General features: G+C 32.5%; 1 pseudogene; it reads right to left on the bottom strand.

The window, feature by feature from the left end:
- Positions 1-1,308: 1,308 nt before the first annotated feature.
- LOC139870232 (cytochrome P450 93A3-like) lies at positions 1,309-27,593 on the bottom strand (annotated as a pseudogene).
- Positions 27,594-27,798: the final 205 nt, after the last annotated feature.

Here is a 27,798-nt window from a genome sequence, read left to right as displayed (position 1 = left end):
ATAAAAGAAACAACGATCAAATAACTCGAAAATGGGCAAAATGGCAAAAGATATCAAACTTTTTTTGGTATTTACAATGAATTAAAAAAAGATTGGTGAAGTGGAGCTAGTGATGAGGATATCATTGAAGCTGCGCGTGCACAATATTGACAACGTCAGGGTATTGCTTTTACGCACTATAAGCAAGTACTAGTGTCCAAAATTTTGTTGCACGGAAGACGTAATGAATACTCGCAGACGTTCACTTCCGGAACCAGTGATCACTTTGTGAGATGAGGATCCTTTAAGAGTTGATTTGAACCCGGCTCACGCGAATTTATTCGTGGACGACCCGATCTGGCGTCCACCCGATCGACTAGCAAGTCGAAAAAGTCGTAAAAGTTCGGGGTTCGTCTGATGCTGCCTCATTAGGTACCTCATCCAATGATCTTCGTTCTCAAATCATGATAGACCAACAATAAATTTTTCTAACCCAACAAGAAAAAAACATCAACGCGTCAGAAATGAAAGGAATGAGTCACACCTTCAACATTTTCAACACAACTATCAACCCAGCCTTGGCTAAAAAAGAGAAAAAATCCTTCGCACATATCGCGTGAGTATGAAATCCATCTTGGCACCGGACGAAGACGAAGAGAAGACATGACACCTCTCGACTAGTTTTATTTATTACAATAATAAGTTTCTTATTATTTATGTAATTTTTTCTATTTATTCATGTAATGTTCTTTTTAGTTATCTAATGTTTTTTTCTATCTTATTTATTTATGTAATGTTTAAATTATTGCAATGTTTTTTATTTAGTTAATACTACTCTAACTTATTTATTGTATTTAAATAATAATATAATATAAAATGAGTTAAAGTTTAAGGTGGAGTGTAAGATAGAGAGTGTTTAGTTAAAGAAATATTAAAGTTTTTTGTGCTGATGTAGTGCTGATGTAGATGAGAAAAATTCTGTTAAAGGATGTTAAGATAAGGAGTGACCTAACACAACTCCTACATTAACGTAGTCAACTAAAAAAAAAAAAATTAATTCAACTAAAAACCATATTATCAATTAAACTATTTTCTTCTCAAAATCTATCTATTTGAGAATTTAAATAAAACAATTTTGAGTGCAAGCATTTTTAATACATGATATATAAAGACCATAATGAAATTGTAGTGTAAAATGAAATCAAATACCTGACATAAGGCTCATAGCATATAAATTTTATTTAACCATAGTCTTTAAAAACATATGAAATACATAAACCAAAAGTAAAAACAACGTACACGCATAGATCACATATCATTGTATAATATTTATTGTTAGGGAAATGATCAAATTCCCCTATTATAAACTAAATATTACATGAACAATGGGCTAAGATCTAGCCTTGCAGTAGGAACACAAACCAAAGGGTTAGCTCTAGGAAGTGTGAGCCCAACACCTTCTTCCATATCAACATCTATTAAATTCCCATTTTTCCTTGCTTTCCACTCGAAACACTAAATCATCGCACCGAGCGTTGCGTGTACCACCATAAGCCCTAACGAGATCCCGGGACACATTCTCCTCCCGCTCCCAAACGATAACAATTCAAAGTCTTGTCCTCTAACATCCAGTTCCGTCTCAACGAATCTTTCAGGCCTAAATTCTAGTGGATTCTTCCAATACGTTGCATCTCGACCAACACCCCATACGTTGAAGAATATTCTAGTCTTTGATGGAAAATGGTAACCGCCTATTGTACATTCTTCTATTGATTCTCTTGAAATCAACGGGACTGTCGGGTGCAACCTTAGCGATTCCTTGATTATTGCTTGCAGGTATGGAAGGTTTGGTATGTCTGATTCTTTTACAAGTCTGTTTTTTCCAACAACAAAGTCAATTTCGTCCACTGCCTTTTTCATTATATTTGGGTGGTTGATTAGTTCTGCTAACGCCCATTCTATAGTAACCGCTGAAGTATCTGTCCCTGCACCAAATATGTCCTAAAAATGAATATGTTAATACTTGAAAAAAGAGATATTAAAAGCATTGATCTATAATTTAACAGTATTAGCAGCAATATTACAAAAATGAACGCTTTAATCTGCTTTCTTTTCAAATTTATCTCCATACTCTCATCTACTGCGATATCGAGTAAAATATCAAGCAAGTCATTGACTTCTGTTTTCTCCTTACGCTTTCTTGCTTCTTCGCGCTCCGTTATAATTTTTTCTATCAAAATTTCGAATCTTTCATGAATCACCTTTGATCTTTTTCGCACTCCTTGTAAGTCTATATTCTTCAAGAACCATATATGATTCGAAAGGTTAAAAGTACCCATAATCTTAGCATAATCACTAAGTATTTTCCTTATGTCCCCTGCCTCCTCATCTTCATCTGAACACCTTTTGCTCATAAGCATTCTTGATATGATATTATTCGTCATCTTCATAAGCTCAGATTCAAGCTCAACAAACTTCCCTTCTTTCGCCTTTTGCGATAAATATTTTATCAAATGATTTCTTTCATCGTACCTAACCGGAAGTAGAGAATCTAATGTTTTACTATTAAGAAGTTGTGACATTACTATTCTTTTGAAAAACTTCCAATAAGATCCGTAAGGAGCAAATATGAAGCCATTACCATCATATGTACATAAATCAACTCCTGAGTTATAAGGTCGGTTTAGAAACACAGTATCGTATGTTTTGAACACTTCTTTTGCTGCTTCCGATGAAGTACAAATAACGCATCGTACTGAGCCAAAATATAGTTAAAAAACTGGCCCATAACGTTTCGAAAGCATGTGAAGAACTTGGTGAGGTTTTTGTGTGACGACCCGGAGATTTCCGACCAAATTTAAACTTAATCTTTATATGACTTCGACACGATAAGCAAAGTCTGTTAAACCGAGTCGCTAAGAAATTTTGAACTATTTCATATATTCAATTGACCTTCGACTGTTCTCGACGATTCACGAACAATGAATTGTAAATAGATATGTGTGTATGTATATATAAATAATAATTCGAAATATAATTTGTAAATGTATAGTAATATTAAAACTGTTAGTTTAAAAATACATGATTAGTACTTATACAATATGTACATATATAAACAGTATATTAAATATACATATATTTGGTATCGAATTCATTTAATAAACGATTGTAACACTCGATGATTATTAAATCAAAATAAGAAATGGTAGTTATATTAATTTCATGAAAATAAATATTAATATTAATATCAGTATTAATAATACTATAAAAAAATTATAATACATAGGTATACAAATTTAATACATGTAATTTGATACATTATTATTATTAATTAGTATTATTATTATTAATATAATTATTATTATTACTTGTATGATTGTTATTAATATATTAATTATTATTAATATATATTAAATATAAAATATATTATACAGATGAATTCCATGGCTGTTAACATCAAATTTTTTTTTATATTTTTTGTTTCTTGTCTAAATCTATTACCTTTCAATATCAACTTTCACATTCTCTTAATTTCCTGATTTCATGTGATTTAGTGTCGCCCCACTAACACGATTGATCGATTCATATTAGTGTACCTGATTGGTATTACTATGTTACTTTTTGTTTAATATTATATTTCTCTTTCTTATATGTATATTCTTACATATACATATTGTGTTCTTCAAATTCTATTCTAGTCCAGGGAGTTCCATTACAAACGATCACCACACTTTGCAAACTACCTCTACCTCCATCAACCCATCAAGAACCATCAACTTTTCCTGTTTCTTGAATTGGTCGATCAATCCCAACTCTAATCATCATCCCTATCTCTCTCTCTCATTATGTATCTCATCTATCTTCATCATGAACCACCACAAACAAACACATATACATCGCCACCCTAACTGTTTTCTGTTTCTCTAATATTCGAAATCCACTCCACCTCTCTCTTTATACTCTCTCAATATCTCTCACTTGCAACTCAAGAATTGCAGCTACTATTGCATAATAAATGTTTTCTTATTCAGTCGTGAGCACCCATCGTTGATTACCTAGACATTTCTCTCTCTCTCTAAAATCTTTTAACAAGAAACCACGCACCCACCATAATCACACCACGAACCCTACACCTTTTGATCTTCCAGCTACTGTTACGCGTGTGTTTTCCTGCTACGGGCTTTCTGCTACTACTATAACCCGACTGCTATCACTCTAGATTTCTGTTTCTGTTTCGAATAAATTATAAACCAAACACCATGACAAACAACTGCATTATACTTCTGTTTGCCTGCTCACTGCCACACCTGCTTTCTATTTTGTTTTCCCATCAAACGAATCAAGCCAAACAAGCCTTAACTGCTGCTGTTTGAGGCTTGTTTATTGCTACTTCATCTTTTTTTTTCTCTCTCGCAAGCCAGCACATAACCGAACATAGCCTTAAATATTATTGAGGCTTTAGCAATTTGATAATATTGTATAATATACAACGTGTTTCAATTATGCTGATGGGACAAAAATAAAACCTCATGGCAGACCAAGGGGACGTGACAATGATGAAGTAAAAATCGTTAGTGCTAAACACAAAGACCCTACAAAGAAGGAAAAGAAGGCTATTTAATAAAAGCACCTAATATAATAAAGATTGATTAGGTGTCCGTGAAAACAACAGTTAGTGGAGCTAAAAAGATAAGCTGTTACGTGGTGTTTGCTTTATGCAATGTTGTTGCTGCGTGTTTGCCTTTGGTTCAGCGAGTAATGAATGGAGTAGATGATGATTGCTAATTAACCGCTCCTGTTTCTGCCTTCTTATTCGAACAAGCAAACCACGGCTTTTTTTTTTTTATTTCTTCCATTGATTTCGGCATATTAGTTATGATGATAAAATTGAAATGTCCCGTTCTTATAGATTAAAAACGTTCCATATTAATTGATTTCGTTGCGAGGTTTTGACCTCTATATGAGACGTTTTTCAAAGACTGCATTCATTTTAAAACAAACCATAACCTTTATTTCATCAATAAAGGTTTAAAAAGCTTTACATAGATTATCAAATAATGATAATCTAAAATATCCTGTTTACACACGACCATTACATAATGGTTTACAATACAAATATGTTACAACAAAATAAGTTTCTTGAATGCAGTTTTTACACAATATCATACAAGCATGGACTCCAAATCTCGTCCTTATTTAAGTATGCGACAGCGGAAGCTCTTAATAATCACCTGAGAATAAACATGCTTAAAACGTCAACAAAAATGTTGGTGAGTTATAGGTTTAACCTATATATATCAAATCATAATAATAGACCACAAGATTTCATATTTCAATACACATCCCATACATAGAGATAAAAATCATTCATATGGTGAACACCTGGTAACCAACATTAACAAGATGCATATATAAGAATATCCCCATCATTCCGGGACACCCTTCGGATATGATATAAATTTCGAAGTACTAAAGCATCCGGTACTTTGGATGAGGTTTGTTAGGCCCAATAGATCTATCTTTAGGATTCGCGTCAATTAGGGTGTCTGTTCCCTAATTCTTAGATTACCAGACTTAATAAAAAGGGGTATATTCGATTTCGATAATTCAACCATAGAATGTAGTTTCATGTACTTGTGTCTATTTTGTAAATCATTTATAAAACCTGCATGTATTCTCATCCCAAAAATATTAGATTTTAAAAGTGGGACTATAACTCACTTTCACAGATTTTTACTTCGTCGGGAAGTAAGACTTGGCCACTGGTTGATTCACGAACCTATAACAATATATACATATATATATCAAAGTATGTTCAAAATATATTTACAACACTTTTAATATATTTTGATGTTTTAAGTTTATTAAGTCAGCTGTCCTCGTTAGTAACCTACAACTAATTGTCCACAGTTAGATGTACAGAAATAAATCGATAAATATTATCTTGAATCAATCCACGACCCAGTGTATACGTATCTCAGTATTGATCACAACTCAAACTATATATATTTTAGAATCAACCTCAACCCTGTATAGCTAACTCCAACATTCACATATAGAGTGTCTATGGTTGTTCCGAAATATATATAGATGTGTCGACATGATAGGTCGAAACATTGTATACGTGTCTATGGTATCTCAAGATTACATAATATACAATACAAGTTGATTAAGTTATGGTTGGAATAGATTTATTACCAATTTTCACGTAGCTAAAATGAGAAAAATTATCCAATCTTGTTTTACCCATAACTTCTTCATTTTAAATCCGTTTTGAGTGAATCAAATTGCTATGGTTTCATATTGAACTCTATTTTATGAATCTAAACAGAAAAAGTATAGGTTTATAGTCGGAAAAATAAGTTACAAGTCGTTTTTGTAAAGGTAGTCATTTCAGTCGAAAGAACGACGTCTAGATGACCATTTTAGAAAACATACTTCCACTTTGAGTTTAACCATAATTTTTGGATATAGTTTCATGTTCATAATAAAAATCATTTTCTCAGAATAACAACTTTTAAATCAAAGTTTATTATAGTTTTTAATTAACTAACCCAAAACAGCCCGTGGTGTTACTACGACGGCGTAAATCCGGTTTTACGGTGTTTTTCGTGTTTCCAGGTTTTAAATCATTAAGTTAGCATATCATATAGATATAGAACATGTGTTTAGTTGATTTTAAAAGTCAAGTTAGAAGGATTAACTTTTATTTGCGAACAAGTTTAGAATTAACTAAACTATGTTCTAGTGATTACAAGTTTAAACCTTCGAATAAGATAGCTTTATATGTATGAATCGAATGATGTTATGAACATCATTACTACCTCAAGTTCCTTGGATAAACCTACTGGAAATGAGAAAAATGGATCTAGCTTCAAAGGATCCTTGGATGGCTTGAAAGTTCTTGAAGCAGAATCATGACACGAAAACAAGTTCAAGTAAGATCATCACTTGAAATAAGATTGTTATAGTTATAGAAATTGAACCAAAGTTTGAATATGATTATTACCTTGTATTAGAATGATAACCTACTGTAAGAAACAAAGATTTCTTGAGGTTGGATGATCACCTTACAAGATTGGAAGTGAGCTAGCAAACTTGAAAGTATTCTTGATTTTATGTAACTAGAACTTGTAGAATATATGAAGAACACTTAGAACTTGAAGATAGAACTTGAGAGAGATCAATTAGATGAAGAAAATTAAAGAATTAAAGTGTTTGTAGGTGTTTTTGGTCATTGGTGTATGGATTAGATATAAAGGATATGTAATTTTGTTTTCATGTAAATAAGTCATGAATGATTACTCATATTTTTGTAATTTTATGAGATATTTCATGCTAGTTGAGAAATGATGGTTCCCACATGTGTTAGGTGACTCAAATGGGCTGCTAAGAGCTAATCATTGGAGTGTATATACCAATAGTACATACATCTAAAAGCTGTGTATTGTACGAGTACGAATACGAGTGCATACGAGTAGAATTGTTGATGAAACTGAACGAGGATGTAATTGTAAGCATTTTTGTTAAGTAGAAGTATTTTGATAAGTGTATTGAAGTCTTTCAAAAGTGTATAAATACATATTAAAACACTACATGTATATACATTTTAACTGAGTCGTTAAGTCATCGTTAGTCGTTACATGTAAGTGTTGTTTTGAAACCTTTAGGTTAACGATCTTGTTAAATGTTGTTAACCCAATATTTATAATATCAAATGAGATTTTAAATTATTATATTATCATGATATTATCATGTATGAATATCTCTTAATATGATATATATACATTAAATGTCTTTACAACGATAATCGTTACATATATGTCTCGTTTAAAAATTATTAAGTTAGTAGTCTTGTTTTTACATATGTAGTTCATTGTTAATATACTTAATGATATGTTTACTTATCATAGTATCATGTTAACTATATATATATATATCCATATATATGTCATCATATAGTTTTTACAAGTTTTAACGTTCGTGAATCACCGGTCAACTTGGGTGGTCAATTGTCTATATGAAACCTATTTCAATTAATCAAGTCTTAACAAGTTTGATTGCTTAACATGTTGGAAACACTTAATCATGTAAATAACAATTTCATTTAATATATATATAAACATGGAAAAGTTCGGGTCACTACAGTACCTACCCGTTAAATAAATTTCGTCCCGAAATTTTAAGCAGTTGGAGGTGTTGACGTATCTTCTGGAAATAAATGCGGGTATTTCTTCTTCATCTGATCTGCACGCTCCCAGGTGAACTCGGGTCCTCTACGAGCATTCCATCGAACCTTAACAATCGGTATCTTGTTTTGTTTAAGTCTCTTAACCTCACGATCCATTATTTCGACAGGTTCTTCAATGAATTGAAGTTTTTCATTGATTTGGATTTCGTCCAACGGAATAGTGAGATCTTCTTTAGCAAAACATTTCTTCAAATTTGAGACGTGGAAATTGTTATGTACATCCGCGAGTTGTTGAGGTAGCTCCAGTTGGTAAGCTACTGGTCCGACACGATCTATAATCTTGAATGGTCCAATGTACCTTGGATTTAGTTTCCCCCGTTTACCAAATCGAACAACGCCTTTCCAAGGTGAAACCTTAAGCATGACCATTTCTCCAATTTCAAACTCTATATCTTTTCTTTTACTGTCCGCGTAGCTCTTTTGTTGACTTTGGGCGGTTTTCAATCTTTGTTGAATTTGGATGATTTTCTCGGTAGTTTCTTGTATTATCTCCGGACCCGTAATCTTTCTATCCCCCACTTCACTCTAACAAATCGGAGACCTGCACTTTCTACCATAAAGTGCTTCAAACGGCGCCATCTCAATGCTTGAATGGTAGCTGTTGTTGTAGGAAAATTCTGCTAACGGTAGATGTCGATCCCAACTGTTTTCGAAATCAATAACACAAGCTCGTAGCATGTCTTCAAGCGTTTGTATCGTCCTTTCGCTCTGCCCATCAGTTTGTGGATGATAGGCAGTACTCATGTCTAGACGAGTTCCTAATGCTTGCTGTAATGTCTGCCAGAATCTTGAAATAATTCTGCCATCCCTATCAGAGATAATAGAGATTGGTATTCCATGTCTGGAGACGACTTCCTTCAAATACAGTCGTGCTAACTTCTCCATCTTGTCATCTTCTCTTATTGGCAGGAAGTGTGCTGATTTGGTGAGACGATCAACTATTACCCAAATAGTATCAAAACCACTTGCAGTCCTTGGCAATTTAGTGATGAAATCCATGGTAATGTTTTCCCATTTCCATTCCGGGATTTCGGGTTGTTGAAGTAGACCTGATGGTTTCTGATGCTCAACTTTGACCTTAGAACACGTCAAACATTCTCCTACGTATTTAGCAACATCGGCTTTCATACCCGGCCACCAAAAATGTTTCTTGAGATCCTTGTACATCTTCCCCGTTCCAGGATGTATTGAGTATCTGGTTTTATGAGCTTCTCTAAGTACTATTTCTCTCATATCTCCAAATTTAGGTACCCAAATCCTTTCAGCCCTATACCGGGTTCCGTCTTCCCAAATATTAAGATGCTTCTCCGATCCTTTGGGTATTTCATCCTTTAAATTTCCCTCTTTTAAAACTCGTTGTTGCGCCTCCTTTATTTGAGTAGTAAGGTTATTATGAATCATTATATTCATAGATTTTACTCAAATGGGTTCCCTATCCTTTCTGCTCAAGGCATCGGCTACCACATTTGCCTTCCCCGGGTGATAACGAATCTCAAAGTCGTAATCATTCAATAATTCAATCCACCTACGCTGCCTCATATTCAGTTGTTTCTGATTAAATATGTGTTGAAGACTTTTGTGGTCGGTATATATAATACTTTTAACCCCATATAAGTAGTGCCTCCAAGTCTTTAATGCAAAAACAACCGCGCCTAATTCTAAATCATGCATCGTATAATTTTGTTCGTGAATCTTCAATTGTCTAGACGCATAAGCAATCACCTTCGTTCGTTGCATTAATACACAACCGAGACCTTGCTTTGATGCGTCACAATAAATCACAAAATCATCATTCCCTTCAGGCAATGATAATATAGGTGCCGTAGTTAGCTTTTTCTTCAATAACTGAAATGCTTTCTCTTGTTCATCATTCAATTCAAATTTCTTCCCTTTATGTGTTAATGCAGTCAAGGGTTTTGCTATTCTGGAAAAGTCTTGGATGAACCTTCTGTAGTAACCAGCTAGTCCTAAAAACTGGCGTATGTGTTTCGGAGTTTTCGGGGTTTCCCACTTTTCAACAGTTTCTATCTTTGCCGGATCCACCTTAATACCTTCTTTGTTCACTATGTGACCGAGGAATTGAACTTCTTCCAATCAAAATGCACACTTTGAAAACTTAGCTTACAATTCTTCCTTCCTCAATACTTCTAACACCTTTCTCAAATGTTCACCGTGTTCTTGGTCATTCTTTGAGTAAATAAGTATGTCATCAATGAAAACAATGACAAACTTGTCAAGGTATGGTCCACACACTCGGTTCATAAGGTCCATGAACACAGCTGGTGCATTAGTTAAACCAAACGGCATGACCATAAACTCGTAATGACCGTAACGTGTTCTGAAAGCAGTCTTTGGAATATCATCTTCTTTCACCCGCATTTGATGATACCCGGAACGTAAGTCAATCTTTGAATAAACAGACGAGCCTTGTAGTTGATCAAATAAGTCGTCGATTCTCGGTAGTGGGTAGCGGTTCTTGATGGTAAGTTTGTTCAACTCTCAGTAGTCGATACACAACCTGAATGTACCATATTTCTTCTTGACAAACAAAACAGGAGCTCCCCACGGTGATGTGCTTGGTCGAATGAAACCACGCTCTAAAAGTTCTTGTAATTGGCTTTGCAGTTCTTTCATCTCGCTGGGTGCGAGTCTGTAAGGAGCACGATCTATTGGTGCAGCTCCTGGTACAAGATCTATTTGAAATTCAACGGATCGATGTGGGGGTAATCCCGGTAATTCTTTCGAAAATACATCGGGAAATTCTTTTGCAATGGGAACATCATTGATGCTCTTTTCTTCAGTTTGTACTTTCTCGACGTGTGCTAGAACAGCATAGCAACCTTTTCTTATTAGTTTTTGTGCCTTCAAATTACTAATAAGATGTAGCTTCGTGTTGCCCTTTTCTCAGTACACCATTAAGGGTTTTCCTTTTTCTCGTATAATGCGAATTGCATTTTTGTAACAAACGATCTCTGCTTTCACTTCTTTCAACCAGTCCATACCGATTATCACATCAAAACTCCCTAACTCTACTGGTATCAAATCAATCTTAAATGTTTCGCTAACCAGTTTAATTTCTCGATTTCGACATATATTATCTGCTGAAATTAATTTACCATTTGCTAATTCGAGTAAAAATTTACTATCCAAAGGCGTCAATGGACAACTTAATTTAGCACAAAAATCTCTACTCATATAGCTTCTATCCGTACCCGAATCAAATAAAACATAAGCAGATTTATTGTCAATAAGAAACGTACCCGTAACAAGCTCCGGATCTTCCTGTGCCTCTGCCGCATTAATATTGAAAACTCTTCCGCGGCCTTGTCCATTCGTGTTCTCCTGGTTCGGGCAATTTCTAATAATGTGGCCCGGTTTTCCACATTTATAACAAACTACATTGGCATAACTTGCTCCGACACTACTTGCTCCGCCATTACTCGTTCCGACACCATTTGTTCCTTTCGTTCTATTAACCCCTGGTCCGTAGACCTCACACTTCACCGCGCTATGACCATCTCTTTTACACTTGTTGCAAAATTTGGTGCAGAACCCCGAGTGATACTTTTCACACCTTTGGCATAGCTGCTTCTGATTGTTGTTGTTGTTGCGGTTATTATTGTTGTTGGGATGATTGTTGTAGTTGCTGTTGTTGTTGTTGTTGTTATTGTTGTTGTTGTTGTTGTTGTTGTTGTTGTTGTTGTTGTTGTTGTTGTTGTTGTTGTTGTTGCGATTGATGTTGCGATTGTTGGGATAATTGTTGCGATTATTGTTGTAATTGCTGTTGTTGTTGTATTGGTGATTCTTATCACCGTTTTCCTCCCACTTTCTTTTGACTTGCTTCACATTGGCCTCTTTAGCAGTCTGTTCTTTAATTCTTTCTTCAATCTGGTTCACTAGTTTGTGAGCCATTCTACATGCCTGTTGTATGGAGGCGGGCTCGTGTGAACTTATATCTTCTTGGATTCTTTCCGGTAATCCTTTCACAAACGCGTCGATCTTCTCTTCCTCATCTTCGAATGCTCCCGGACACAATAGGCACAATTCTATGAATCGTCTTTCGTACGTGGTAATATCAAATCCTTGGGTTCGTAACCCTCTAAGTTCTGTCTTGAGCTTATTGACCTCGGTTCTGGGACGGTACTTCTCGTTCATCAAGTGCTTGAATGCTGACCACGGTAGTGCGTACGCATCGTCTTATCCCACTTGCTCTAGATAGGTATTCCACCATGTTAACGCAGAACCTGTGAAGGTATGCGTAGCGTACTTCACTTTGTCCTCTTCAGTACAGTTACTTATGGCAAACACCGATTCGACCTTCTCGGTCCACCGTTTTAATCCGATCGGTCCTTCGGTTCCATCAAATTCCAAAGGTTTGCAGGCAGTGAATTCTTTGTAGGTGCATCCTACACGATTTCCTGTACTGCTAGATCCAAGGTTATTGTTGGTATGTAGCGCAACCTGTACTGCGGCTATGTTTGAAGCTAGAAAAGGACGGAATTCCTCTTCATTCATATTCACGGTGTGTCGAGTAGTCGGTGCCATTTCCTTCAAAATAGTCAAATGGAACAAGTTAATCATACAGAATATTAAGAGTAGTTAATAGTATTTCGTAGCATAATATGAACTCATTTATAAAAGCTTTTTCTTCATATTAGCGTTTTATAAGTTTAAATTCGGGTAGTACCTACCCGTTAAGTTCATACTTAGTAGCTAATATACAATTCAACTACTACAATTCTATATGAAAAACTGATTATAATAATATTTCGCGTTCAAACTTTTACACAATATTTTAGAAACTTACAATACCGCTTATTTTACATATAGCATGAAATATAGCACACAATAAATTTGATACAAGATGGTTGTGAAGATAATTCTAGCTAGTACACAAGTCGTTCAGCAAAGGCAATAAAGACACGTAATTCATACGTCCAGAAACAAGTCATGCATTCTGGTTTTACTAGGATTACTTCCCATCCTTGGTCTTGTGGAACATAACCGTTATGGCTGTTGATAAGACAGCTTGTTGTAACGTCGTCAAAGGGATGAGGGTTACGTAATGTCCAACAGTCCCGTAACAATCTAAAAACCTCATTTCTTACCCCAATTACCGACTCCGTCACTTGTGGAAACGTTTTGTTTAATAGTTGTAGCCCGATGTTCTTGTTCTCACTTTGGTGAGAAGCGAACATTACTAATCCGTAAGCATAACATGCTTCTTTATGTTGCATGTTAGCCGCTTTTTCTAAATCACGAAGTCCAATATTCGGATATATTGAGTCAAAATAATTTCTTAACCCATTGCGTAAAATAGCGTTTGGGTTCCCCGCAATATATGCGTCAAAGTAAACACATCGTAACTTATGGATTTCCCAATGTGATATCCCCCATCTTTCGAACGAAAGCCTTTTATAAACCAAGGCATTCTTGGAACGTTTCTTCGAATGTCTTACAAACTGATCTCGCCTTAAATAGTTGTGCCGAAGAATTCTGACCGACTTTAGACAAGATTTCATCAATCATGTCTCCGGGTAGGTCTCTTAAGATATTGGGTTATCTATCCATTTTGTGTTTTTATACTGTAAAATAGACAAGAGTTAGATTCATAAAAAAAAATACTTATTAATACAAGCAATTTTTACATATATCATAAAGCATAAGCACACTATATTACATATATTACACCACACGAATACAACTATCTTATTCCGACTCGCTTGTTTCTTCTTCTTCGGTTTTGGTTCGTTTTGCCAAGTTTCTAGGGATATATGATGTTCCCCTAATATGAGCCGTCATTTTCCACATTGGTTTAGAAAAACCTGGTGGTTTAGAGGTTCCCGGGTCATTGTTACAACTTAAGGACTTCGGGGGTTGACGATACATATAAAGTTCATCGGGGTTGGAATTAGATTTCTCTATTTTTATGCCCTTTCCCTTATTATTTTCTTTTGCCTTTTTAAATTCAGTTGGGGTAATTTCTATAACATCATCGGAATTCTCGTCGGAATCCGATTCATCGGAGAATTGGTAATCCTCCCAATATTTTGCTTCTTTGGCGGAAACACCATTGACCATAATTAACCTTGGTCGGTTGGTTGAGGATTTTCTTTTACTTAACCGTTTTATTAGTTCCCCCACCGGTTCTATTTCTTCATCCGGTTCCGATTCTTCTTCCGGTTCCGACTCTTCTTCCGGTTCCTCTTCGGGAACTTGTGAATCAGTCCACGAATCATTTCAATTTACATTTGACTCTTCATTATTATTAGGTGAGTCAATGGGACTTGTGCTAGAGGTAGACATCTATCACATAATATCAAACGCGTTAAGAGATTAATATATCACATAATATTCACATGTTAAAAATATATAGTTTCCAACAAAATTTGTTAAGCAATCATTTTTCAAGTAAACACGGTCGAAGTCCAGACTCACTAATGCATCCTAACAAACTCGATAAGACACACTAATGCAAAATTCTGGTTCTCTAAGACCAACGCTCTGATACCAACTGAAATGTCCCGTTCTTATAGATTAAAAACGTTCCATATTAATTGATTTCGTTGCGAGGTTTTGACCTCTATATGAGACGTTTTTCAAAGACTGCATTCATTTTAAAACAAACCATAACCTTTATTTCATCAATAAAGGTTTAAAAAGCTTTACGTAGATTATCAAATAATGATAATCTAAAATATCCTGTTTACACACGACCATTACATAATGGTTTACAATACAAATATATTACAACAAAATAAGTTTCTTGAATGCAGTTTTTACACAATATCATACAAGCATGGACTCCAAATCTCGTCCTTATTTAAGTATGCGACAGCGGAAGCTCTTAATAATCACCTGAGAATAAACATGCTTAAAACGTCAACAAAAATGTTGGTGAGTTATAGGTTTAACCTATATATATCAAATCATAATAATAGACCACAAGATTTCATATTTCAATACACAGCCCATACATAGAGATAAAAATCATTCATATGGTGAACACCTGGTAACCGACATTAACAAGATGCATATATAAGAATATCCCCATCATTCCGGGACACCCTTCGGATATGATATAAATTTCGAAGTACTAAAGCATCCGGTACTTTGGATGGGGTTTGTTAGGCCCAATAGATCTATCTTTAGGATTCGCGTCAATTAGGGTGTCTGTTCCCTAATTCTTAGATTACCAGACTTAATAAAAAGGGGCATATTTGATTTCGATAATTCAACCATAGAATGTAGTTTCATGTACTTGTGTCTATTTTGTAAATCATTTATAAAACCTGCATGTATTCTCATCCCCAAAATATTAGATTTTAAAAGTGGGACTATAACTCACTTTCACAGATTTTTACTTCGTCGGGAAGTAAGACTTGGCCACTGGTTGATTCACGAACCTATAACAATATATACATATATATCAAAGTATGTTCAAAATATATTTACAACACTTTTAATATATTTTGATGTTTTAAGTTTATTAAGTCAGCTGTCCTCGTTAGTAACCTACAACTAGTTGTCCACAGTTAGATGTACAGAAATAAATCGATAAATATTATCTTGAATCAATCCACGACCCAGTGTATACGTATCTCAGTATTGATCACAACTCAAACTATATATATTTTGGAATCAACCTCAACCCTGTATAGCTAACTCCAACATTCACATATAGAGTGTCTATGGTTGTTCCGAATATATATAGATGTGTCGACATGATAGGTCGAAACATTGTATACGTGTCTATGGTATCTCAAGATTACATAATATACAATACAAGTTGATTAAGTTATGGTTGAAATAGATTTGTTACCAATTTTCACGTAGCTAAAATGAGAAAAATTATCCAATCTTGTTTTACCCATAACTTCTTCATTTTAAATCCGTTTTGAGTGAATCAAATTGCTATGGTTTCATATTGAACTCTAATTTATGAATCTAAACAGAAAAAGTATAGGTTTATAGTCAGAAAAATAAGTTACAAGTCGTTTTTGTAAACGTAGTCATTTCAGTCGAAAGAACGACGTCTAGATGACCATTTTAGAAAACATACTTCCACTTTGAGTTTAACCATAATTTTTGGATATAGTTTCATGTTCATAATAAAAATCATTTTCTCAGAATAACTACTTTTAAATCAAAGTTTATCATAGTTTTTAATTAACTAACCCAAAACAGCCTGCGGTGTTACTACGACGGCGTAAATCCAGTTTTACGGTGTTTTTCGTGTTTTCAGGTTTTAAATCATTAAGTTAGCATATCATATAGATATAGAACATGTGTTTAGTTGATTTTAAATGTCAAGTTAGAAGGATTAACTTTTATTTGCGAACAAGTTTAGAATTAACTAAACTATGTTCTAGTGATTACAAGTTTAAACCTTCGAATAAGATAGCTTTATATGTATGAATCGAATGATGTTATGAACATCATTACTACCTCAAGTTCCTTGGATAAACCTACTGGAAATGAGAAAAATGGATCTAGCTTCAAAGGATCCTTGGATGGCTTGAAAGTTCTTGAAGCAGAATCATGACACGAAAACAAGTTCAAGTAAGATCATCACTTGAAATAAGATTGTTATAGTTATAGAAATTGAACCAAAGTTTGAATATGATTATTACCTTGTATTAGAATGATAACCTACTGTAAGAAACAAAGATTTCTTGAGATTGGATGATCACCTTACAAGATTGGAAGTGAGCTAGCAAACTTGAAAGTATTCTTGATTTTATGTAACTAGAACTTGTAGAATATATGAAGAACACTTAGAACTTGAAGATAGAACTTGAGAGAGATCAATTAGATGAAGAAAATTGAAGAATGAAAGTGTTTGTAGGTGTTTTTGGTCGTTGGTGTATTGATTAGATATAAAGGATATGTAATTTTGTTTTCATGTAAATAAGTCATGAATGATTACTCATATTTTTGTAATTTTATGAGATATTTCATGCTAGTTGCCAAATGATGGTTCCCACATGTGTTAGGTGACTCACATGGGCTGCTAAGTGCTGATCATTGGAGTGTATATACCAATAGTACATACATCTAAAAGCTGTGTATTGTACGAGTACGAATACGAGTGCATACGAGTAGAATTGTTGATGAAACTGAACGAGGATGTAATTGTAAGCATTTTTGTTAAGTAGAAGTATTTTGATAAGTGTATTGAAGTCTTTCAAAAGTGTATAAATACATATTAAAACACTACATGTATATACATTTTAACTGAGTCGTTAAGTCATCGTTAGTCGTTACATGTAAGTGTTGTTTTGAAACCTTTAGGTTAACGATCTTGTTAAATGTTGTTAACCCAATGTTTATAATATCAAATGAGATTTTAAATTATTATATTATCATGATATTATCATGTATGAATATCTCTTAATATGATACATATACATTAAATGTCTTTACAACGATAATCGTTACATATATGTCTCGTTTAAAAATTATTAAGTTAGTAGTCTTGTTTTTACATATGTAGTTCATTGTTAATATACTTAATGATATGTTTACTTATCATAGTATCATGTTAACTATATATATATATATATATATATATATATATATATATATATATATATATATATATATATATATATATATATATATATATATATATATATATATATATATATATATATAAATATATATATATATATATATATCCATATATATGTCATCATATAGTTTTTACAAGTTTTAACGTTCGTGAATCACCGGTCAACTTGGGTGGTCAATTGTCTATATGAAACCTATTTCAATTAATCAAGTCTTAACAAGTTTGATTGCTTAACATGTTGGAAACACTTAATCATGTAAATAACAATTTCATTTAATATATATATATATAAACATGGAAAAGTTCGGGTCACTACAAAAATGAGCTGTAAAGGGGGTTTAGATAGGGACGAGTTCTAATTTTGGTTATGAAATTTCAATACGTATTAAACTTGGGCCACCAGTTCTTATTCGAATTAAGTTAAAATGAGGTTGGGCTTGTTTATGTTGGGCTTGGATTGTTGTTGTTGGGCCGAAGGATTTGGCCGAAAACGAGTTATAAACAAATAAAACGTGTTATAATCAGAAAAGAGGAACTGACAGAATGGTTAAGGTGTGTTGCGTGTGAGCATGAGGTCTTGGGTTCGAGCCTGGGCATAGACATTTCTTTTTGGAGCTTCCTCTAGTGAGGTAGTTATTAATATTACTCTTATTGTTATTATTATTATTGATATTGTTATTGTTATTTATTATTATTATTATTATTATTATTATTATTATTATTATTATTATTATTATTATTATTATTATTATTACTAATTATTAATATTATCATTATTATTATGAATAATATTATTCTTATTATGATTATCATAATGACTCTTATCATTAAAATTAGTAGTAGTATCATTAAGACTAATAATAGAATTATCGTTATTATTGAACTTATCTTTTTATTAAAATTAAAAATTATCATTTTTATTATTATCATATTTTTTTTATTTATAAAAATTATCATTTTTATTATTATAACTATCATTATTATTTTTATTTAAATTGACATTATTGATATCATTATTATTATCATTTTAAAGAAACTACAACTTTTTAATTATTAGTATTAGTATTATTTTACCCAAATAACAATTAGTACATAACACTATTTTTAAAACATATAACATATTATTTATTAAAATAACAAGTATATTACTAATAATATAAATTTGTTCGATTACAATCATATGTGTTAATATATATATATATATATATATATATATATATATATATATATATATATATATATATATATATATATATATATATATATATATATATATATATATATATATATATATATAATATAGGTTCGTGAATCCGAGGAACCCTGCATTGTTTAGTTGTTCAATGTCGTCATATGTATTTTTACTACAAAATACAGCATGGTGAGTTTCATTAATCCCCTTTTAAATGCTTTTGCAATATATATTTTTGGGACTGAGAATACATGCGCTGTTTTTATAACTGTTTTACGAAATAGACACAAGTAATTGAAACTACATTATATGGTTGAATGATCGAAATCGAATATGCCCCTTTTAGTCTGGTAATCTAAGAAATAGGGAACAGAAACCCTAATTGACGAGAATCCTAAAGATAGATCTATCGGGCCCAACAAGCCCCATCCAAAGTACCGGATGCTTTAGTACTTCGAAATTTATATCATGTCCGAAGGAGGATCCCGGAATGATAGGGGATATTCTTATATATGCATCTTGTTAATGTCGATTACCAGGTGTTCAATCCATATGAATGATATTTTTGTCTCTATGCATGGGACGTATATTTATGAGATCTGGATATGGAAATCTTGTGGTCTATTAAAATTATGAAAATGATTACTTATGTTAAACTAATGAACTCACCAACCTTTTGGTTGACACTTGAAAGCATGTTTATTCTCAGGTACGAAAGAAATCTTCCGCTGTGCATTTGCTCATATTAGAGATATTACTTGGAGTCATTCATGACATATTTCAAAAGACGTTGCATTCGAGTCTTTGAGTTCATCAAGATTATTATTAAGTCAATTATATTTGGATATATTATGAAATGCTATACATGCCTGTCAACTGTCGATGTAACGAAAGTTTGTCTTTTAAAAAACGAATGCAATGTATGTAAAATGTATCATATAGAGGTTAATTACCTCGCGATGTAATCAACTATTGTGAATCGTTTGTAATCGATATGGACCTCGTCCAGATGGATTAGGACGGGTCTCTACAGTTGGTATCAGAGCAGAGGTCTTAGCGAACCAGGTCTGCAATAGTGTGTCTAACTGATTAGTCGTTAGGATGCATCAGTGAGTCTGGACTTCGATCGTGTCTGCATGTTAAAAGTTTTGCTTATCATTTCTAGTCGAAAATCATCCGATTATCATCCTTAGGAAATCACTTGCTTATCATTCTTAGTCTAGACACGTTTTACTGCATTGACTGCATGAATAGTGTATAGACAAAATTCATATCTTAGCGTATCTGCTACTTCATATCTTAGCGTATCTGTTACTGTAACTTTGCCTGTTGTATTCCGTAGATTCCTCCGTAACTTATGGGATTTTAGTATTATATATGCATATGTAAATTATGTATTGCAGGGTGCTAATCTACATCCTATAATCTAATTCTTATCGAAAATCTTTCATCCGTTCGTACGAGATGAATCCCTCAAGCAGTTCGAGTTCCTCAGATTCCAATAGCTGTTTCGATAGTTATCCCGACAGTTATTCAGAATGAATAGTCATCTAAGCTCCGGAAGCAACGACACCAGAATGAATCAACCAATCATCCATCTCCAATTCACCTGATGGATTCATATTCGACTTAATCAATGGAGACGCGCAGAAGGCAATCCCATCCACTAACCGAATTCACCTTTTAGCGAAGAACCTGAAGCACTTACCAGCGAACCTGTTCGTAACACCATTTCACCCTCATTTCCCAAATATCTCGCCACGACTATATCATAACTCAGATTCTAGACCTTATTCATAGGCTCGATCCGACCGACAATCATCCCGGGATAATCAAAGAAGTCAACGAGCTTCGCGCTCGAGTAATCAATTTGGAGAACATGGTGCAAAACTTACCAACTTCAGCAACATCACCGGCATCAACAGAACCATCAGTAACAACACCAGTACCATCAACAATCCATGCCTCGACATCTCATTCTGTACCTCGAATATAATTATTGTTCTACGAATCGTTCTACATCATTTATCTTCGTTCGACATGGTCATTATGTAATCTCTAATATGTTAGAGAGTATATATTCTTGTGCTAACGATAAATCAAATGAGTTTAATATCATATTGACTCATTAAATCCATGATTACATCTGAAGAAAATATATATGTATATATGTTTTCAAAAAGATTGTTATTAAAAAAAAATTCTTTTGTACAAACTGTTAATGGTGAAAATATTTTAACGGGTCGGTAATATCCGAGGAATATTTAAATTTCACATTAATAAGTTACATTGTATATTCTTCGAATTTGATTCAACAGTTATTCACTATCCTATTTACAACCACCGAGATACGTATCCGTTCACCAAAGAATAACTATTTTCATTCAAATTCAATTTCATATTTGGATTTTGACCTATCAGAATCCAACAAGTGGCATAATGAAGAAAAAATGGACACAATAAAAATTGATTAGAAACAGAATAATTAACAATATTAAATTCTATTAAGAAACCACGCTAACAAAATCCTAGCTACCTGTTCCTAGCTAACTGTTAATTCCGTAGTACATTTTATTTATCGCAATTTAATTATCGCAATTTATTTTATCGCAATTTATATTCTCACAATTTTATTTATTGTCATTTAATTTCTGTTATTTACTTTACGCACTTTATTTATCGTCATTTAATTTCTGTTATTTATTTTACGCACTTTAAATATCGGGACACGTATACAAAGTTTTGACATATCATATCGACACATCTATATATATTATTTGGAATCACCATAGGCACTCTATATGCAGTAATGATCGAGTTCTCTATACAGGGTTGAGGTTGATTCTATAATAATATATATACTTTGAGTTGTGATCGAGTCTGAGACGTATACGGGTCACGACACGTATTAATTAATTCGAATATTATATATTAAACTATATATGAATTATTGGACTGTCAACTGTGAACTATCGACTGTGGACTAATAATATTGGACAGTTAAAATGAATTAAAATATTGATTATAACATATGAAACTAAACAATTCTTCAAGTTTGCCGCTTGATTTCATCTTAAACCTCGTTCAAATCTTGACAATTACAATCTGCGTTCAAACCTTCATGATTCTTGAAAACACCTCGATCGAGAGGATGAACCAACCGCACTTCGTCTATGGAAGAAAAGATTTATGTATATAGAATTGCAACTTAGAAACTCTCGGCAACTGAGTAAAAGTTTAACACGTAGCCGCGTCAGATCCTTTGGCATTTATTAGCAAAAATAACTTTGCGATTCCTTTTCAAAGTAGCAAATTTTGTCACAGCTTCAGCAAATCAACTTCGACTTTTCGTTCGAAACAACCTTATTATCACCTTGATTTATATGTATGTTCTTTTATTGTTACACGGAAACCTTTTATATTCCACCATATTACCGTTAGCGTTTAATCATCTAAAAACACAATTCTCTTGAAATCACCTCGGATCGATAACCAATGATTCAGATATGGTAGCAGTAAATGTAGAGGAATCTGCAATCAGTACTTTGAAAACTCATAGCATATCCACATCAACAGTTATATGTATAACATTTATTTCTTAGAATAATGACCTTCCATTCTGAAATTTTTGAAAAGCACCCAGCCTACGAAATTAATATATTGAACTTTGAAAAAGCTGAATGAAGCATCAGAAATTGTAGATAACCGTAAACGACCTTAATTGTTGGAAGTTTGATAATAGAGAATAGTACGTTGGAAAAGCTCAGAAAAATTGGAACTGAAAAACGAATTGAGATAATCACGAAGGAGACCAAGGACAAAAATACAAGGACCAAACCCTATATTCAAAGAATCCAGGTAATTCTGGATCTAATGAGACCTTCAACGAATATCTTACTCCGTACTCATGTTAAAATCTTGCGAAAAATCTTTCTTCATCAACCATCGAACTTAGAAATTCCAGAATATCATCATAAATATCTTCGATATTTCTGAAGATATTTTCATAAATATTTTCGTCCGAAATTATTTATCTCCTCGTGCTATCAGTGTTACATCATATAGAAACTGTTAGTTTCTATATTCTGTAAACTTTCAAGCTTAAAATACGAATGTTATTGAAGTAATGTTGGGAACTGATGCATGAGTTAGTATAATATAATGACACTTGATCAACGTGATTATATTACAGTAAGTCATGCTGAGTTTCTAATGGGACGAGATGATTCACAGATCATAACGTCATTGTGTGCCATGTTACATAACTCTTTCATTGTACTTAACTTCTGAACATATCAAGAAAATATATTCTTGATAGTTCTATTCTCAGTGATTCTGGAAATTTGACAAATCAAATCGTGCTAATACGTTCTTTCTTGTTTAGAACATGGTTTTCATTCGAAACTCCATACTTATGAATTCTGGACCGTTACTCGCTTTACTAGAGGTCGAGAAAATAATAAAAAGGCAAAGAGCTCCAAAATATAAGAGAAAATACAAAGCCCAATAACAACACGGAGATTACAAACCATGGATATTAATAGGAATAGCAATATAAAGACACGGTATAATTAAGAATATTATCACCCCAAGGTAATAGTAGAAGTAAACAGATTTTTCTGGTGGAAGGTTGAAAAGAAGGACGACAGAAATGATAATTAAAAAAATATTAGGGATTAGAACTGGACTAAGCGTTTTCACAATCTTTTGGATGTATGAACTAAGAAAGAAAGTATAGGAATGGTGAGAATAAAGAAACGGGAGAGTTTAATTTATAATAGAAATATCAGACAGAGTAATCGAGGCAGATCACCGTATTAATTATAGAGATCTTAATCTCCATATTCGTTGAAGAATCAAATCTTATAGATTTCCAAGATTTTCTTTAAATCCCTTGAATTCCGGAATTCAACCAAGACAACGTCAAAAGTTAAGACCACATTATTTTTTTAAATTCAACAGTAACTACGTTAAAAGTTAAATCCCTTTCTCAGTCTTTTATAATAGCTTCACTCGTGCTCTTCGAATAATCGAATTGTTTTATCCATATTACTCAATGATAATAAAACTCTATTTATCAACTCATAGTCGTTATAAAAACATTTTTATTGTTAGCCATGACCACCTCACTCAAATTTCGGGACGAAATTTCTTTAACAGGTAGGTACTGTGACGACCCGGAGATTTCCGACCAAATTTAAACTTAATCTTTATATGACTTCGACACGATAAGCAAAGTCTGTTAAACCGAGTAGCTAAGAAATTTTGAACTATTTCATATATTCAATTGACCTTCGACTGTTCTCGAAAATTCACGAACAATGAATTGTAAATAGATATGTGTGTATGTATATATAAAAAATAATTCGAAATATAATTTGTAAATGTATAGTAATATTAAAACTGTTAGTTTAAAAATACATGATTAGTACTTATACAATATGTACATATATAAACAGTATATTAAATATACATATATTTGGTATCGAATTCATTTAATAAACGATTGTAACACTCGATGATTATTAAATCAAAATAAGAAATGGTAGTTATATTAATTTCATGAAAATAAATATTAATATTAATATCATTATTAATAATACTATAAAAAAAATTATAATACATAGGTATATAAATTTGATACATGTAATTTGATACATTATTATTATTAATTAGTATTATTATTATTAATATAATTATTATTATTACTTGTATGATTGTTATTAATATATTAATTATTATTAATATATATTAAATATAAAATATATTATACAGATGAATTCCATGGCTGTTAACATCAATTTTTTTTATATATTTTGTTTCTTGTCTGAATCTATTACCTTTCAATATCAACTTTCACATTCTCTTAATTTCCTGATTTCATGTGATTTAGTGTCGCCCCACTAACACGATTGATCGATTCATATTACTGTACCTGATTGGTATTACTGTGTTACTTTTTGTTTAATATTAGATTTCTCTTTCTTATATGTATATTCTTACATATACATATTGTGTTCTTCAAATTCTATTCTAGTCCAGGGAGTTCCATTACAAACGATCACCACACTTTGCAAACTGCCTCAACCTCCATCAACCCATCAAGAACCATCAACTTTTCCTGTTTCTTGAATTGGTTGATCAATCCCAACTCTAATCATCATCCCTATCTCTCTCTCATTATGTATCTCATCTATCTTCATCATGAACCACCACAAACAAACACATATACATCGCCACCCTAACTGTTTTCTGTTTCTCTAATATTCGAAATCCACTCCACCTCTCTCTTTATACTCTCTCAATATCTCTCACTTGCAACTCAAGAATTGCAGCTACTATTGCATAATAAATGTTTTCTGATTCAGTCTTGAGCACCCATCGTTGATTACCTAGACATTTCTCTCTCTCTCTAAAATCTTTTAACAAGAAACCACGCACCCACCATAATCACACCACGAACCCTACACCTTTTGATCTTCCAGCTACTGTTACGCTTGTGTTTTCCTGCTACGAGCTTTCTGCTACTACTATAACCCGACTGCTATCACTCTAGATTTCTGTTTCTGTTTCGAATAAATTATAAACCAAACACCACGACAAACAACTGCATTATACTTCTGTTTGCCTGCTCACTGCCACACCTGCTTTCTATTTTTTTTTTCCCATCAAACGAATCAGGCCAAACAAGCCTTAACTGCTGCTGTTTGAGGCTTGTTTATTGCTACTTCATCTTTATTTTATTTTTTCTCTCTCGCAAGCCAGCACATAACCGAACATAGCCTTAAATATTATTGAGGCTTTAGCAATTTGATAATATTGTATAATATATAAAGTGTTTCAATTATGCTGATGGGACAAAAAGAAAACCTCATGGCAGACCAAGGGGACGTGACAATGATGAAGTAAAAATCGTTAGTGCTAAACACAAAGACCCTACAAAGAAGGAAAAGAAGGCTATTTAATAAAAGCACCTAATATAATAAAGATTGATTAGGTGTCCGTGAAAACAACAGTTAGTGGAGCTAAAAAGATAAGCTGTTACGTGGTGTTTGCTTTATGCAATGTTGTTGCTGCGTGTTTGCCTTTGGTTCAGCAAGTAATGAATGGAGTAGATGATGATTGCTAATTAACCGCTCCTGTTTCTGCCTTCTTATTCGAACAAGCAAACCACGACTTTTTTTTTTATTTCTTCCATTGATTTCGGCATATTAGTTATGATGATAAAATGAGCTATAAAGGGGGTTTAGATAGGGACGAGTTCTAATTTTGGTTATGAAATTTCAATACGTATTAAACTTGGGCCACCAGTTCTTATTCGAATTAAGTTAAAATGAGGTTGGGCTTGTTTATGTTGGGCTTGGATTGTTGTTGTTGGGCCGAAGGATTTGGCCGAAAACGAGTTATAAACAATTAAAACGTGTTATAATCAGAAAAGAGGAACTGACAGAATGGTTAAGGTGTATTGCGTGTGAGCGTGAGGTCTTGGGTCGAGCCTGGGCATAGACATTTCTTTTTGGAGCTTCCTCTAGTGAGGTAGTTATTAATATTACTCTTATTGTTATTATTATTATTATTGATATTGTTATTGTTATTTATTATTATTATTATTATTATTATTATTATTATTATTATTATTATTATTATTATTATTATTATTATTATTATTATTATTATTATTACTAATTATTAATATTATCATTATTATTATGAATAATATTATTCTTATTATGATTATCATAATGACTCTTATCATTAAAATTAGTAGTAGTATCATTAAGACTAATAATAGAATTATCGTTATTATTGAACTTATCTTTTTATTAAAATTAAAAATTATCATTTTTATTATTATCATTTTTTTTTATTTATAAAAATTATCATTTTTATTATTATAACTATCATTATTATTTTTATTTAAATTGACATTATTGATATCATTATTATTATCATTATAAAGAAACTACAACTTTTTAATTATTAGTATTAGTATTATTTTACCCATATAACAATTAGTAAATAACACTATTTTTAAAACATATAACATATTATTTATTAAAATAACAAGTATATTACTAATAATATAAATTTATTCGATTACAATCATATGTGTTAATATATATATACATATATATATATATATATATATATATATATATATATATATATATATATATATATATATATATATATATATATATATATATATATATATATAGGTTCGTGAATCCGAGGAACCCTGCATTGTTTAGTTGTTCAATGTCGTCATATGTATTTTTACTACAAAATACAGCATGGTGAGTTTCATTAATCTCTTTTTAAATGCTTTTGCAATATATATTTTTGGGACTGAGAATACATGCGCTGTTTTTATAACTGTTTTACGAAATAGACACAAGTAATTGAAACTACATTATATCGATATAATATTTTTGGGACTAACTTTTTATTTAATTTTTATTTTCTTCTAGGGTTAATCTCAACGGTTGTGTCCTGGGGGCCGCCCAGCCATCCGCTCACTTGGGCGCCGATGGCAGCGGACTGCTCAGGCCACCTCCCACCTGGTCGCCTAGCTCATCGTCCACCATTTCGTCCATTTTAATCAAATTTGAGGATGAGAAAAATAGATGAAATATGACCGTTTGAAAAAAAATAATTAGATAAAAAAATATTTCTAATGGTTATAAACGGCCATTTTTTATTTTTAATTTTTTTTTTCTTTTACACTCTATACATACACATACACATTCATATTCATAGTTTCATACTCATTTTTCAATCATATTTCACACATTCATTCAT

The sequence above is a fragment of the Rutidosis leptorrhynchoides genome, chromosome 10, assembly GCF_046630445.1.
Source record: "Rutidosis leptorrhynchoides isolate AG116_Rl617_1_P2 chromosome 10, CSIRO_AGI_Rlap_v1, whole genome shotgun sequence".
NCBI classification, from domain to species: domain Eukaryota; kingdom Viridiplantae; phylum Streptophyta; class Magnoliopsida; order Asterales; family Asteraceae; genus Rutidosis; species Rutidosis leptorrhynchoides.
Note: the sequence above shows the minus strand (reverse complement) of the source record. Positions and strands in the feature narration are given on the sequence as shown.